A 17,202-nucleotide genomic window follows, 5' to 3' on the forward strand; every position below is an offset into this window, starting at 1 on the left:
TTTGCATTTGTTCTCGCATTTCACTGAATTCCAGAGGCAGGAAAAGTGAAATTCATTGTGTTCCTCTGGCTGCATATTTTAGGCAGAGTTGTTCTTGCCAGAGGACAGCATTATCGCAAACACTGTTAGAACACCATTTGCTGTCGAAAGCTGATAAAGTAAAAGGATTAGTTGAAAGGAAGTAGTGACTGTGTTACTCTTTAATCAACAATTCCCCCAGCAACAATATACGTTATCAAGTTTTCAATTCTGCAGAGCAGGATTTCCAATTTCTAACAATTTCCACCCATGACCCTTGCCTATTAGTGCCTATTATATATTTTTCCTTTTCCAGTTGCTTGTCCCCTTCTCATGTGTTGCTAGCTGCATATCTGGTGATACACAGGATGTCTCTTCCCATGTTGATCTTTCTCAGGCACCCTGAAAGGCTGGTGCCTGTTCTGTTACCTATCACACATTGGCTGGGTTCACATAGGACACCTAAATCTAAAGCCAGGTCAACAATACCCAATTGCCATTGTCACATAACATGATATATCACATAACATGGTATATCCACACAAATAAATCACATGAGGGGGATTTATCATGATAGTGTGCTTGATAAAACCTGTTAAGGCAGTGGCTGGATTCCCAGAACACATTGAATCACAAACTACCAACCTCATTTTAGACTAGCCAAACATGTTGTGTGAATTAAATGTGCATTAGGAAACCGAAGCCACCTCCCTTGGTACTATGCATTAGAGGGAATAAGGCTGGCTCAAGGTCACCACCTTGTTTCCTTGAGGATCTGCAGTGATATTTGTGCACACGTGTTTTGTATTACTAAGAGTTGCCAACAGAGATGGCTTAGAGTTGCTGTTTAAAACAGCTGCTCTGTGATTTCAGGCATACCTACTTCTAGTCACAATGTAGAGAAAGCCAGTCCTTCTGTGCACATGTGAAAAGCTATAGATAAATCTCATTGAGGAGTGAATTCCATACTGGTTGGCCAATTATCCTGCTTGGGAACAGCTCTCTCTTTGAATATGTTCTTTAACTGAAGGGCTGATTAGTCGAAGTCCAGTTTAAAGATAGGGAACCCTAAAAATGGAGCACAGGGCCTTGAAACTCCCTTTCTGTAGTCTACAACTAGATAGCAGGCTGAGCAAGAGTATTTTCCTATCTAATCTATGTTAGTCTGACTTCATTCTTGTCACATTTCCCACTATTTCTTCTGGCTAAAGCTTGTATCAATCCATAACTTCGTATCTGCTAGTAACCAGCCACACTTATATAATTTGGATCATTTTCTGAAGAGTGAGCATTTCATTCCTGAAATCACACTGTGTCAAGATCAATTTTCCAGGAAATTCACTGTGTTGCCATTCAGCCATAAAAAATTATTACAAACTTGAAATACCCTAGTATCGTGATGGTTTGTGGTACAATAATAAATTGATTTTTTAAAATAAAAATGCCATCTGCAATGCCCAGGAGTAGAGAGAGAATCATATAAAGGGGCAAAATGACTGCAAATCCAGGAGTCATGAATATACACAAATATGCACACTATTTGCCCTTGTTTTTAAAATAGGCAATCTGAAAGAAATTCAAATATTTACAACATTTCTATGTATAGCAAACCTGGACCCTTTCCAGTGGCAAAATGAAACTGAGATCCTTACATAATAAATTCACCTGTTCTTCTCTGGCTGAACATGTTGGCTATTTGTATTGTAGTTTATGAAGGAAGAACAGGTTTTTCAAATAGCTTGAATGAGCTGTTGTCAAGGCAATCAATTAAATTCACACATTACCCCAAGCCATAATGGACTATTTTTGGTTTAGTATGGTGATTATTCAACAAACCTATGTAATAAAAAACAGCAGTATTCAGAATAAGACTAATATCATGGCTAATAGTGTTGGATTGGTCATGGTTTATCTAACTTCCTTTCAGCCCACGAATTTGAGATAATCACCAGGGGTGTGCTGGCTTGCAGAGGCTCCAGGAGGCCCTTGTTAAATTTGAGGGGATTATCCAAGTCTCCTTTAATAAAATTTAAGGTTGTAACCATGGAACAGGGCAAGAGAACGCATAGAGAAACATCAAGGAAGGAGATTTTGCAGGAGCTTGGTTAGGTCAAAGAACTAAGACAGGTGATAAGAGGACAGCAGCTTGATCCTGTGTAAGGGATGTCAGGAAGGAGGGCACTTGAGCAAGGCCTGGGAGAGGCTGGGTTTGCACATTGTTACCTGGTGGCTCTCTCAACTAACGTGATTCCAGAGGAAGCAGAAATGAGGAAGAAACTGGATGTCTTTGTCCTTGAAGACCACCAAGTAAAGACTTTTCTCATCATCCAGCAAGATTACTATATGTACAACGATGGAGGAATATTGAAATTTTCACAATTGAGGAATGGATTATGAAGATGTCAGAGTTGGCAGAAATGGCAAAACTGACCTGCCTGGTCAGTTACAAAACAATAATAATTTTTTTAAAAGAGTGGAAACTTTTTTATGGACATTTGCTTGAAAAAAGAAAAAACATGAAGCGATGAATTATGGATTTGATCATTGAAAAAGGATTAAATAAGGGGCTGAAGGGATTTCTGGAATACCAAAGAGGAAGGAGGGAAAATGAGTTTGTTTGTATTTGTTGGAAAGAAGATCGGAAGTTGCTTATTTTTTCTGATTCTTGTTTCTTTAATTTTCTTCCTTTCTTCCTCTTTTTTGTTTTTGCACTTCCCTTTTTCTTTTTTTTACATTTGTCTTTTACCTATGAGAAAATTCTCAATAAAAATGGTAATTGTAAGACTTTTCTCATCATCCCCCCTCCCTACCAACTATGACTGTAGAGCAGGGTTCCTCAACCTCAGCAACTTTAAAATGGGTGGACTTCAACTCCCAGAATTCCCTAGCCAGCCATGAAGTCCACCCATTTTAAAGTTGCTGAGGTTGAGGAACCCTGCTGTAGAGGCCCTTCCTGACAAAATGGCAGCAGACCCCTGGATATCACTACCTCTTACTAACAGAGTCCATAGCTTAATTCTCTGCTGGGTAAAGATAACTTCTCTCTGTCCATCCTGATTCCTTCCACCATTCATTAGGTGTTCAAGCATTCTGAAAATAGCAAGGAAAAACATATCCTTATATACTTTCTCCATCTTAGATCTCTCCATCATGTTCCCCTCCTTACTTGCCTTTTTTTTTTCTTTCTTCTGATTTAAGCCATCCCAAATGTTGTAACTTTTTCTTATGGGGAGCTGTTTTACCTCTTCTTCATTTGGGTTACCGTTTGTTTTCTTGTCTATTTTAGTCTGGTTTTATGTTCTAGTTCAGTGTTTGGTTGGCTGGGGAATTCTGGGAGTTGAAGTCCACACATCTTAAAGTTGCCAAGATTGAGGAACACTGGTCTAGCTGGTCTTGCAAGACTATTGCAGTCAGAAAAAAAAAACTGAAGAAGAATCAGAAAGCACCAGCCAAAAGCCTCCATAAAAGATTAGATATTGCCTTTAAAACATGTGTGGAATCAAAACACAGGATACAAATGCAAAATAATCAAGGCTTCACTACGTTAGCCCAACTAAATCATTTCCAGCAGGAGAAATTGTTTTGACCACTTGCGTCTGAAACATTGGCAGTTTATTTTGCTATTTATTAGTCAACTCCAACAGCTCAACGCATCTTAATATATACAGACAAAATCAAGAATAAAATCCAAAATAGCAGATAGCATTATCCAGAGGGAACAGTAACCATTGCCCTACCAACAGAGATGAAAGCAGACAAAAAAGCCCCCCAATCAGCCTAATTCAAGGGCTGGGGGAAGAACTGTGGAATCAAAATGCAGGACACAAATCCAAAATAATCAAGGCTTCACTGCAGTGTTTATTAGACAGTACGTACTGGAGGGGGACCCCACCAAAGGTTGGTGGGAGACAATCCCCATAGGCAAAATGGATGCCCTGATATTTATACAGTTCTACAAGAAGGGGAAGGGAGAAGAACATATACGTATACATATTCATATGATGATGCAGGCATACCTAAATGAGCAATACCTCTCAAGTTACTTTCTGCCCCTGTTCTTGTCTGCTATCTACAGGGACAGAACAACTGCTATCTATAAGGAAAGCAATAGTGTCAGAAAGGAAGAAACAAATTGGTCCAAGGTGCCAACTGCCAGGAAGAAGGCATCCTCCCTTACGTTGCTATGGGGATGTTTGTGATAAGGAGTTTACAATCAGCCTAGTTCACACCAGCTTCAAGGATGCTGCACATTCCTTTATGTTTCAATTTTATTAAGGCGATCCCATTTGTCCGAGACCTCTAAAAACTTGCTTCTTTCACCCAAAGATATATTTTCCTCACACGTGGTCTATTACATCCTTTAAAAAGGGCATTCCACAAAATTGGGGTGACTCCTAAAAAGGCCTGCTTCTTGTCATGGGGGAGTCTTTCAAATGGGGTTGGACTATTGGTTATGGGGCCCCACAGACAGATGGCCTCCAAATTTGGCCCCAAATACTTCTTTTAAAAAAAGATTCAACAATCCTTTCCCTTGTCCTTTGGCAAAACAAAGAAAAGAGAGAAAGAAAAAAAGGGCCAGTGCTACTACACAGTGAAGTGGAGGAAAAAGAATAGGAAGGATAGGCTGTGATTGGAAAGGACAGCTTACTAAAGACTCTTCCTTTCAACTGCATTAATGTGAGTTCCTCCAGCTGGCAGAAAATTATGTTAGTATAATTCAAGTACCCCTGCCAAGCAAGCTCTAATCTTCCTCAATTTTAATGTGGGACAGTTTAAGGGTAGCCATTGTTACATTCCCCCAGTTTCATTTCCTCTCCAACACAGCTTCATTAACTGGCACGAAAAAGCACTCTACTTAAAATGTGGTGAGGCAGGCTTGAGCAAATGTAGACAGGAGGCTTTATCTTTCAAGATGTTTGAGTAACAGGTCATCAGTGCAGAGATGCTCTGTCTAATAACCTGTCACTTGAGCTATTTCTGAATATAGTTCTGCTGGTCTTCTGAAAAACCGTAGATCTGGGTCCAAAAATAGCCCACCAGAGAGGTCAGTGGGGTGGAGGAGAAATGCAGGGTGAAGTAGGAGAAAGCTGGTGCAGAGTATCTAGAGAGTTTCCTTCCACTTCATCTCAGGCCCACCCTCCATGCCACCAAATGTCAGCCAGGGTACTTTGGACTGAAGTTTATTGGTCTTCCTATCATTTGGGCTAGAAGGAGAAATTGGTAGAACTCTTTAATTTCATTAAAAATTAATTTCATCTCAGCTCTCAAATATCCCAGATTGATAAATGCTGCAACGGAACCCATTTTTTTTCTAAGTTTAAACTGACCAGCAAGCAAACTGCTGAGTATGGGGTTAATTAACAGGTTTAGTGGTCTTCCAGTAAAGACTAGTACACCAGTGTATATCAGATGCCCACATACTGCTTGAATGGTGTTTTGCAAAGCATGGGTCAAAGCTTACTTTGGGAAAGATCCCTTTGTGGAAATCAAATATTAAGTGCCTCCTGAAGCTGAAGTCACAATGACCAGGAAGGGCAGTGCCCAATGACTGGGGTGGGGGTGGGGTCTGACCACAGCAGCCTCAGCTGGCCAAAAGATGCTCAGCAGATTACCATAATCAAGTTGAGGTCGTAGAGCATTCATATGCCAAGATTAGTGTTGGGAGAAAATGGAAATAGCTATGTTAAAATTGAAACAATAAGGTGGAATTTAGGCTGTTTCCACATTAAGTTGGAGATGAGATGTCGGCTGCTCCATGAAAACATGTCCTCTACGAACAGCTGGTGAGGCAGTGGTAGTTAGGGAGATGTAAGTAAGCACCTAAAATTAGCCATTACCCAGGTGGAATATCCCATTCACTGGAAGTTCACAATCAGAGATGCTACTTAAATAAGGAGACCCAACTTTGATCTCCCAGGTGCCACAAAGGAGCTTGAGATACTGTGTCCTTCAGCCATTATCATTCTTTCTTTTTTCAAAAAATCCTCAGTGGCCAACTGGGGTTAGCTCCATGGCTGATAGACATGGTGGGCTTAGCCCACTTTCATCCATTGTTTCCTCCTCCTAAGAAGTGGGTATGGTTGAATAGTTAAAACAGAGAGTCAGTCAGTGTTCCTAGAGCAGTTCCATTCTCTCAGGACTGCTATAGAACTTCATCTCTATGCCTGGCAGCTGGACAAGTAGTTAAACCTCTGACCCCTGTTTAGATAACAAGATGAGCAGGGAAAGTTAGTGTAACCTAAAGCAACCCTAGAACTACTCCAGGGCGGGAGCAACTCTCTCTAATGCCAATGATGAATTGGTTATGAAGTTCAGAAAACACACACTGTCCTCTTGCTCAGTTAAGTGTTGAGTGAAGACAGCCAGAGAACACCCATATGGGGGGAGGATTAAGGGCATCTGCAGTGATGGTCATTGGCTTCAAACTGGTGGGTGCAACCCATTGATTAAAGCCTTATTCCTTTTTAAAATATGTTCCACACATTATGCACATAAAAAAAGGTGGGGGGGGTTGAGTGACTATTGTTACAAATTCCCTGGGGAGATTTCATGCAGAAAGGGGAAATAGAGGAGGAAACTTAGGGTGGACCACTCAGAAGTGTACAGGAGTCCCCCAGATCTTCTCCCAGGTCTTAGGATAGGCTGGACAGAGCCTCTTATTAGAGGTGTCGGTCATGTCTTGCACGTGTTTTGATGTTAGTTGTCTGGATTTGCCATTTTGTTTATTTCCCTTACTGTATATTAATTTATCTTATTGTATTTGTATTTGTTTTTTATATTGTGAGCCGCCCAGAGTCGGGGGGCACTAAAATTGAATTAAATCATAAATCATAAATAAATAGTGTGTATCTTGCCCAAGTTCCACTCAGCTCTAGCAGCATGACCAGTATTCCTGTGTTTGATGGACTTCTGCTGAAAACACAGCTCCCCAAACAATTATTTCATAGGAAAGCCACAAATGAAATAGTGTGTGTCTATATTTCAAAAACCTTACTGTCAGTTTGTGATGTGATTGTGGTTTTATAAATTTAGTTAAGAAAAATAAAAAGACCATTAAAAACATCTGGGAAGTAGGTCACAAAATGAATGCAGAAGATGAGTGCTCTTCATGGGGAGTAGCCTAAAAGAAGATTGTGTTAAGAGGGTGTTGATTGCTTATAATTGTAATATTTTCCAAAGATCTTGTTATCTAGAAAAATGATGGTATTATTATTATTAGCAAAAAAAACAAAAAAAAGAAAATCATTCTGGTCCAAGTGATTGCTGATTATGTAGGAATAAATATATTTGTTTCCAAGTAAAAAGCTTACAGATACCAATAGGAGAGAATATCTGAAGCTCAGGGTTGAACTGTGGAGTCCCTGGTGCTCTCTGAGCTTGGTTGTTTGATTGCAGACGTTTCCTTACCCAACTAGGCAACATCATCAGTGCTAGTGAGTGTGGGGTTTTCTCCCTGTTTATATAGAGTAGCTTGCCCTGCCCGTGTTGGTGGGAGTGTAGTTTTCTCCTTTGTAGGGTTGATTAGGGCATTGTTTTCTGCTTGTTTGTCTGCTTGATTGTTCGTCTCTTAGGTAGTTCCTTGATTAGAGTATTGTTTTCTGCTTGATTGTTTGTCTAGTGTTAATCCCTGCTAATCTGGCTGTGGGCTGCTGGAGAGGATGTGTTCTGGTCTTTTTGTTTCCTTCTTAGCTTTCTTATTGTTTCTTGTGAATGGTCTGTAAATGTGGGTTATCTCTATTTGTCTATTGACAGCTGATATGTCTGAGTGCCAAGCTTCCAGGAATTCCCTAGTATTTTTGGATTTAGCTTGGTCTAGGATCCTCATAGTTTCCCAGTTGAAACTAGGGTTGAGTCTGTCCATGTGTCGTGGGAGTCTGAGACTACTATCTTATATTCTGATCAAATTAATCCCTACATAAATCTTCAGAATTATGGCTCAGCCAGTAGCTGGGTGCTTTTAGGAGTCTGGCTATATATTTGAGGCAGAGTAAGCAGTTTTTAGAAGCTTTGAAGGCATTGAAGGAAATCTTTTGGTCAATAGAAAAGTAGAATTTGTGAGTCGATTGGCACCACAGGTCCAAATGTCTTGACTTTTTCTGGGTTTGGGATTTTGAGATTAAGGAAAAAGACAGCCAGGCAACCAGGACTATGTGATCAAGCAATGGGATAATGAATCTGTAAGAAGAAAATAAAATGTCAAGCATCCATATTTCCAACTGTTTTAGGTGATCTTTGTGAAGCTTGCATGTGTCTGGAGAAACGGTGTTTGCAGACATTTGCTGACTAATATTTTGTTCATGGCTTCACAACTGAATTAGGTGCAACCTAAAAACAGGACTTCATTTTAGTATTGGACTGTTTATTTCCAAATCTCTCACCACCCCAACACACATATGCTCATGTAAATGCACACACTTTTTGTTGTGATTGTCAAAACTAAATTTCTAAATTGGATTACCCTAGATTTTATACACCATTTCCTGAAGTTGAATCTCAATTCAGCTAAGCCTTTCTATTCTGACTAAACTGAAATCCCAAACAATTTCAGTTTCTTGATCTCTTCATAATTTACAGGAGATAATTTGCAGGATACACACACACACACACAAATAATTTACAGGAGATAATTTGCAGGATATATATATATACATACATACTGCAAATTATGTGGCCATAGCTCCCCAGTTTCTTTAGATTATACATTAATGGAATTGATGTATTGCCTAGTTTGACGAAATGGAAAATAGTTGATTCTGAAAAATGTGAAAACCTTTCTTTCAGGTTCCATTCACAGACCGCTGGCAGCCATTAGACTAAAAGTAGTCAAGCAACTCTCAGTGAGATTGGACTCTATTCTTATCCTTCATCAATTTTGGCTAAATTTCATCCTTGAACAGATCAAAACTCATTTGTTACATGAAAATATAATATGGCATTAATGTATCTATTGAATTAGTGGGTTATGGATATCTTGGGAAAGTAATTTGAATAGAGATGATTTAAAACCTTTTAGAATGAATAATTTACTGCAAGAATGGAAAACTGTTTCTAGTTACAAAGCTGCCTTCCCTTTGGGTCCCATACTTTTGGTAAACAAGGCCATCTCTCTTCTATAGTCTCTCTCTCTTATCTGTGGACCTATTTATGACTATTCACCCACACGCATCCATTCTTCCATTTATATTCCTCATTCTTGTTCAGGAACCAATGAATATCCACAAAGAGAAGCATGATTCAGGATTAGAAGCAAAAATATGAGGACTCAAGGCCTAATTTCAAAAAGAGTTATTCAGAGGTAGAGAGACACACAGAAAAATACTCACAGTCCAGAAGTTAAAACCCCGATAGTTAACCAATCTTAGTTAAATTTCAGAAGGCAAAGACAAGAGAAGGGGAGACTTCTTCCTGCAATCTTTTCCCTTTCCTATTGGGAAAGGCAAGGAGTGAGGAGTCTTTAAGAATCATCACTTTGAAGTTCTCCAGATGCTTTAGCTGGCAATTCAATTCCTCATGGAGTTGGCTTCTCTCAGTCTGCTATGTTCTCTAGGTGCGTAGTTTCAGGAAGGCAGAAGGCTTCACCCATTACTGTTGCCATATCTGAGAACATAGTGGATGACCTCCAGACCTCAACAGTCTTTTCAGATCATTGCCTTTGACTTATTGGTTTTCTGCCTATGTTTCGTCAGAGTATAGTCCTGGAACTATGATATAATTAAACAAAGGATTCATACAAAAATATAAATTAATACTTACCTCTGCTATATTAGAATTATGGCATAAATTATGTCTCCTGTGACATCATTGTGTTCCATAGTGTGGTGCCTATATGATGACACTAAGAATTAGGATCCAAAAGGGCACAATGGTTATAAATTACCTTCTCCTTGCAGTAATAAGGACTTGATTTTTTTGTTCTGGGCATGCCCCAAGAACTTCACATGCCCCAGGACCTGCCATATACTAAATACATATGCAAACATCTGATAATGCCAAGAAAGTTCTTCCCATTGATCTCAACAACTGGCATCACCTGGCCAATCTTGTCTAGGCTGTTGGTTAGTACTTGATGAGAATTATAACCTGGTTAGTACTTGGTGAGAGTCTACTAAGGAATATGAGAACTTTAATCTAGTAGAGATTGGAAAGTGGAAACAAATCTTAGAAGAAGGCAATAGCAATCCACTTCTGTTTCATGCCAAGAAAATTGCATGAAGTCAAGAGCAGTCAAGCTGCACTCAAAGAAGATTTTACCTTTTTGCCTTTCTCCTTGGAGGCTTCCAAAGTTCTGATAATGTTCTGGCAACTCTGCAAATCCTTTATTGATCTACTTGGGTTTTTGTGCAGCTTCTGTACATTGCATTTTACACAGAGTAGAGCTGATTGTACTCTAAATTGTCAGTAGCTACTAATGTACCTTAATCTGAGTGACTTCATTCTCTGTCCCTTCCCCACCCCTTTTCTCGTTCTGTACTGATGACTCATAGAAAGATAAATAGGACAGCACTGATCGGGCCAGGGACAATTTCCATAAAGATTCCTCCCCTTCCTCCTACACATACACATCAATTCCTGGAAGTGCACATCTCAGGGAATACTGCTGTTCCGTGCATGTTACTTTGGTAGTTGTCAACCTTCCCAGGTAGACCAGACAGGAAACTTGACCAGATGTGCTAATTCTACTTTATTGTAAGGCCACATTAACAGAACCTTGCAAGTCTGAAAGTACAAATCTCCCACTGTCTCTTTTTACAGCCTGATAAGTTACGGAGGATCATTTCTGAGTTTCTTTCTCTGACCATCTGCAGGCTTCATCTCCCTTATCTGATGGTTCCTAGGCAGAATCTCTTCCCCCGTCATTCCCACATACCATTACAGTAGTTTCCAAAATATTGTTTTGTTCTTTCAGACCAGACTTCCAGTTTTCATTCCAATTTCAGCTGAAGAGAGAGGAAGAGAAAAGAAAATGGAAGTCTTCGCTTGTTAAAATGCCAGTGAGCTGCGTCTATGTTTTAGTGCAATTGCTCTGCGCTTGTTTTGGCCTCCTAGAAAGCATGTGCCTGAAAGATTGACATGGGGTGGTGCTGGCACGCTTAGTAAACAAAGGAATTATGATCTGCTTTGTTGATATTGCATTTTAAGAGAAGCTGTCTGCAGACAGTCCTCTGCTGTGGATCCTGCTGTGTGATTACAGCTAACCACAGTCTGATTGCTGGGAGTTGCACATAGTTTCCGGCTCCTTGCACAGAAATCTTTCTTCCACCTCTGCAATATTAGATGTTGGGGTAACCTCTGCCTACATAGATCCAGTGGAGTTAAATAGAAATACAGTTTGCAAAGATTTCCACTACACAATGTTCATTTAGCTAGAATTAGAGATAAGCAGAAATATACAACCGCCCACGTAAAGCTGGACACAGAAATAGCTTATTTTATTATAAATACATTGTAAAACAATAATCCAACCCAAAGCAATTCCACATCAACCCTTTGCACCACTCCAGCAATCATTCCTCATCAATGTGATCCTGGAACTGTATTTGGGAGCTGAGCTGTGTTATTTGTGATGTATCTAGAATGATAGAATATACCATTTTTCTCTTGGCAATGCTGAAGCCCTGCTAAACTTATGGGTGGAGGGGCTATTCCAAATCTGTCTAAATAAGTTTATTTATTTATTTAATTAATTAAATTTGTATGCCACCCATCTCCCCCAACAGAGCTAATTCCTGTAGCTTTCAAAATAATTGGGTGTTCTTCCAGAAAAAGCCAGCAATAACACAGGATAATGAAACAGCCACTATTGGCCAACAGCAATTGAAATTACTCTTCAAATATTGTGTTGCCTGACCTGTAGCGATGTTTTACATGTGGGAACTGATAGAGGGCAATTGTGTCCCATGAATCCTCACTACTTCATACATGACTAGTGAATTCTGGGCCTTGATATGCTGCTAAAATATTCAGATTATTTGATGTTCATGTTGCATTCGTTTTCAAAGACACTTCAGCAATGTTTCATGTTGTTTATTACTTTAAGGCTAAATTGAATTTCCCATCACAGAGCCTTAGGTTTCAGTGAAGGTTATTGTTTAAAGGTTTTACTAGTAAAATTATTGAAGTTTTGAAATGTCACCATCACTCAAAGGAAAAATGCAGAGAATTAACTCTATTTTTGGTAGATTCTGAGAATTTTAACAGCCCTGTCCATTTCTGGGGATAAAAGCGACTCAGTTCCACTTAATAGCATCTCATTGTAGGGTTATTAGTTACCTCACATCAGTATGCTTCTCAGTTTGCAGCAGTTCTTATGTTAAGTGACTGGGGGGTGAACATGTTTGTGAAGAATAAGACAAAATGGAATAATGGTGAGACAGATTCACAGGTGGTGAAACTATGGTGCTTGCAACAGAAATAAGAAATAAATCTAGTTCATTGCTTATAGGAGTAGACAAGTTCCAAATGTCACAAATGTAACGCATTTCAATGAAGACAAGAAGTTATCCTTAGGTAATTGTTGGATAATACTTTGAAGTGCACAGAATCTTGCAGAGTTCCACCTGTGTTCCTGAGCGCTCCAAACAAATGCCATATTCTTGATTTCTCTACCCCATTCATGGATTTTAAAATGTGGGTGTAGATGTGCTTTTAAAAGACTCCTAATGGCTTTTTCATCACCCCATTTTTTGAATGCAACTGTATGTGAGGTATTAGGGAAAATACAAAATGGCAACTACATAACTGTGCCATTACAATGGCAGTAATGTAAGGGCTAAGACTTGTCCTTTGAATTTTTGGCTAACTAATCCTTACAGTTCAACCCTTAGCCACACTGTTTCTCCAGAATAGGTTTGTCTCATCCCAGGAAAAAGGAATTGGATCAGATAGGAGGCATTGATTACATTTGATCTAGACAGAGCAAAGGCATTGGATGTTTTATATTGACCATCAAAAGAACCTAGACCTTTTGGGCTTGGTGTGTCAAAAATTCAGAAAATGCCTAACTTGACTCTGCTGGCATGTCACACACACACACCCCCCCCGAACAAAAGGGAAACAGTTCTTTACATATTCATTTATTTTAAAAAATATACAGCCCAATCATGTGTGGTGCAATGTATTATATAAAGAAATGTCCCAACATTTGTTGGAAATGTAACCAACAAGAAGGGTCGTTTTACCATATGTGGTGGACATGTAAAATTGCAAAGAAATTCTGGACTCAAATACAAACCTTGATGCAGAGCATACTACAAATACAGATTCCATTTAAACCAGAATTTTTCCTGCTGGGGATAATGGATTTTCAAATAGGAAAACATCTTATTAGAATTACTCAGTACATGATTACCGCAGCAAGACTTCTTTATGCACAATTTTGGAAAACCCAGACACTACCAACAATACAAGAATGGTTGTCAAAACTGATGGAAATGGCAGAAAATAATAAACTGACTTGCTTATTAAAAGAAAATTCAAATAATTATTACCTTAAAGAATGGAAACCATTGATGGACTATTTGCAAAATACAGGTGGGGTGAAGCTTACGTGGGGATTTGAAGATTAGATTATAAATGTAATGGGATATGTTTTGACAAAGAATTATTCCTACTTAATGCATTAAAAACTAGCACTTATGATACTCTTATTATTCCTAAGACCAGAGATAGATTGGAAGTTATCTATTTTTCATATCTTTTTTCTTTTTCTTTTACTTTATCTCACTTTTTCTTTTCCTTTTCTTTATAATTTGTATTTTCAATTTTCTTTTTCATTTCTAACTTTTAACTTTGTAACTTTAAAATTCCAGTAAAATGCTATTAAAAAAAAAAGAAATGTCAAATAATTACAACAATAAAATATGAGTAAAACAAACTCAGTTTCTTTGGTTACTCAAACAGGGACAATAGTTGTTGCCGGGTGTTGGTGAATGCTAGCGTGTCACCCAAAACATCGTGGCGTGTCACCTTTGACATCCGTGTCATAGGTTTGCCATCACTGGCCTAGACACACCTCACATTAGATGGGGGATTAATAAGAGAGAGATTGGAGGGGTTTCCTCCTAGCTAGGCTGAACATATGTCCCTCCAAGTTGTTGGTGGATAAATATCATAAAAACCCAAGAGTAGAGTGAATATGGCTGTGTGATTAAAAGTAATAGTAATAGTAGACCATGTAGAATTTTATTGTCCATTCTTTACAGGGCTTCTACATGATTTATAATAACATTCATTTCTACATACCTCGAGAAGTTAAAGACAGAATATGTGAATTTATTGCTGGGTGATCATTTCATTATGGATCAAAGACGATCACAGTTATATTCAACTGTCATTCATGGAGAAGACAAGTTGTTGAAATAATTTTGAAAAACCCAATCTTGTATAATTGACTGTTTATTTACTATTTTTCTTTCAATTTCCATTTTTTCTGTATAAATATGTTTTTTAGAGCTGAAGTTTGTAAATAAAAAGGGTTTGATTAAAGTGAAATAATATAACAACAATGGTAATAATAACAATAATGAAATCGGAGTATCAAACATGAGATCACCTTTAAATGTCAGAATTTTCCCTCTGGAAAAAAAATGATAAAATTGTCTCTGAGATATGAATTTTGTAGTCTCTCCCCACATCCCACTAAAATGCAGTTATTATTACTTGGTCTATGTCCTTCAAGATATGTGAGCTAAAAATAAAATCTCTTTCTTTAGAACTGGAATTTTAAGTGTTAGCTTAGAGATGTGGAATTTACATATAGTTTAGGAAAGCATAAAAGGAAATAGAGATCACTACACCTATTTTTAGCCAGGCATTTAATTAAATTTCAGTAATCAACTTACAGTAAAGGTTTATTAAAGGGCATTAATGAATATACAAACATTTTATTTCTACCTGTTCCATTCATTTGCTCTTTAATGAAGTCAACTCTTCTATATTTAAATTATGGCCAATAATGTAATAGGATTTGCAGCATCTTGCACACCATGGTTCCAAATTGATATCAAGAGGTGCCATTTTTCTATAATCCCCTTGTTTTGTCAGTTCAGTCACATAGGTTGGTCTCAAATTCTATTAATCCATTTGAAAGTAATGGAGAAATTTCCTACAGAAACACTTCACTTATCATAACAAAATAAAACCATAATTTATCCTGGAAGATTATATCCAGACACATCAGTTTCTTTCAGAATGAGCATCGAGGAGGATGTCATTTAGAGAAAGTGCAATTCATTTTGTTATTTACTGGCTCCAGCAAAACTAATACCATCTCCTATTGCTAGCTTCTGAACTTGAGAAAAAAAAATTCACAGCATTGAAAAGCAGTTGCACATTTTTCTTTATTACTGTGATCAGATACATGAAAGAGCCACTTGGAGACAGGTACCATTTTCAATTTCTGTGACAGTATTCCATTTTCTACCCTAGTACAGCAAATGGAGCTGTTCTTCCAGTGCTTTCTGGCTTTTGCCAACTGATACCTTTCATTTAAAAGTTTCTTTGCAAACATTTTAAAGCGTTCTTGGAATTAACAGAAGATTCTGACTCTGTAAGATGAATGGTGACCACTGGTTCCTGGTCACTTAACTGGGGCTTTATTTGATTAATTTCATTCAGCCATAAAGTGAGCTTGCCTCTCCAATTTATATTGCTAAGAATTCAAGAAGGTTGTGGAGTTTGCTCTTACAGCCAAGATCTGGTTACATGAGCAAAGCTTGGAATTGGTTTCACATAGAACATTTGGATGGGATTGGTTCCAGTCACTCGGCCTACCAATAGCTTGCCAGGAAAAAAAAAAATCATTGGGTCTTCCTGACACTCTAAGGCATGGTTCCTCAACCTTGGCGACTTGAAGATGTGTGGACTTCAACTCCCAGAATTCCCCAGTCAGCCATGCTGGGAGTCGAAGTCCACAATCTTCAAGTCGCCAAGGTTGAGGAACCCTGCTCTAAGGTGAAGGTGAAAACATTGGAAAGCAGCTGGAGCAAGACCTTAACTCAATGGCACAACATATATTTTCTCATGCCAAAAATCTAGCTCAGCTCTGAGCAACTACAATTCTTAAAAAAAACAGGTGGTATTTGATGGGAAAGACTGAAGATGAGAAAGAATGAAAAGAATAAAAGATTGGGTATTGAATAAAGATTAGGTTGGCTATAGATAGTCCCCAGTTTAAGAACGAGTTCCGTTCCCAAGGTCTGTCCTCAAGTCAAATTTGTATGTAAGCCGGAACAGTATTATTGTATCATACTGTATAAGTAATATTGTGTAATTAACTCAAATCATTGTGTATTTAATTTGAATTTTGCTACAATAGGCTCCATTTTTAACGATGGGTTGTCCTTAAACCGGGCATTCTTAACCCAGGGAGTATCTGTAGTGGACGAAACCATAGAAAAGGCAGGATATAAATCAAACAAATGCATAACTGAAATAAAACAAATCAACACGTGCATTTATTATGGACATATGTATCAGCTGTGAACCCATTATAAATTACAAGTTATACACATGTACATTTTAATCTAGGGCTGACAACACGATGGTGTAAATTTTTACTGGCCCTGAATGTAATGGGATAAGGAAAAGGGTTGGTAGAAGGCAGTCCAAACCTCACTGTGCTATATGCTATATTACATCAGGAGATTATAATTGACATATGGTATAATTGACATAGAGTCACCCACTGGGGGAGATGGGCGGCATACAAATTTAATAACAAATAAATAAAATAAATAAATAAAATAAAATAAATACATGGAATTTACCTTGATAAAATCATTTTCCAAGGATGTCTCACAGGTTCAGATGCAGTTTTTTCACAGGGAAGCATTCAACCCACTTTCCCTATCTCCTCCCTTCTAGATTTCTTGGGTTATACCTCCCATCACTGCAGTCTACACATATCTAGTGGAAGTATGTGTTAAACCATAAGCGTGGCTTAGACAACTACGCTTGCATTTTTAGAAATTGTCAGAAATATGCAGTGAGTCTAGGGTGGGCCCATGTTTATTTCTTCTCCTACTCCTCAAAAGGTCATGTTATAAGATGACAAAGCGAAACAAAGACCAGCAAAGAACCCCCAATAATCTCTGCAGCTGCAGTGAATTTACAATGATATCCTTTGTTATTTAAATACTAATCTTCAGAATTATTAACTTTAATTATATATTTTCAAAACAGCAA

At 38.2% G+C, this 17,202-nt stretch overlaps 1 long non-coding RNA gene across 1 annotated transcript; it reads right to left on the reverse strand.

Annotated features, from left to right (window-relative positions):
* Window positions 1-3,631: 3,631 nt before the first annotated feature.
* On the reverse strand, window positions 3,632-12,038 carry LOC148214749 (uncharacterized). Its single transcript, XR_015797561.1, has 3 exons — window positions 10,270-12,038; window positions 9,772-9,840; window positions 3,632-8,193 (listed from the first exon to the last, which is right to left on the reverse strand). It is a non-coding gene; the product is annotated as an uncharacterized LOC148214749 (long non-coding RNA).
* Between the last annotated feature and the right edge of the window lie 5,164 nt (window positions 12,039-17,202).

The sequence above is a fragment of the Python bivittatus genome, unplaced genomic scaffold, assembly GCF_059951505.1.
Source record: "Python bivittatus isolate LINGU-HERP-01145 unplaced genomic scaffold, Pbiv_v1 ctg000590_np1212, whole genome shotgun sequence".
In the NCBI taxonomy this organism is placed as follows: domain Eukaryota; kingdom Metazoa; phylum Chordata; class Lepidosauria; order Squamata; family Pythonidae; genus Python; species Python bivittatus.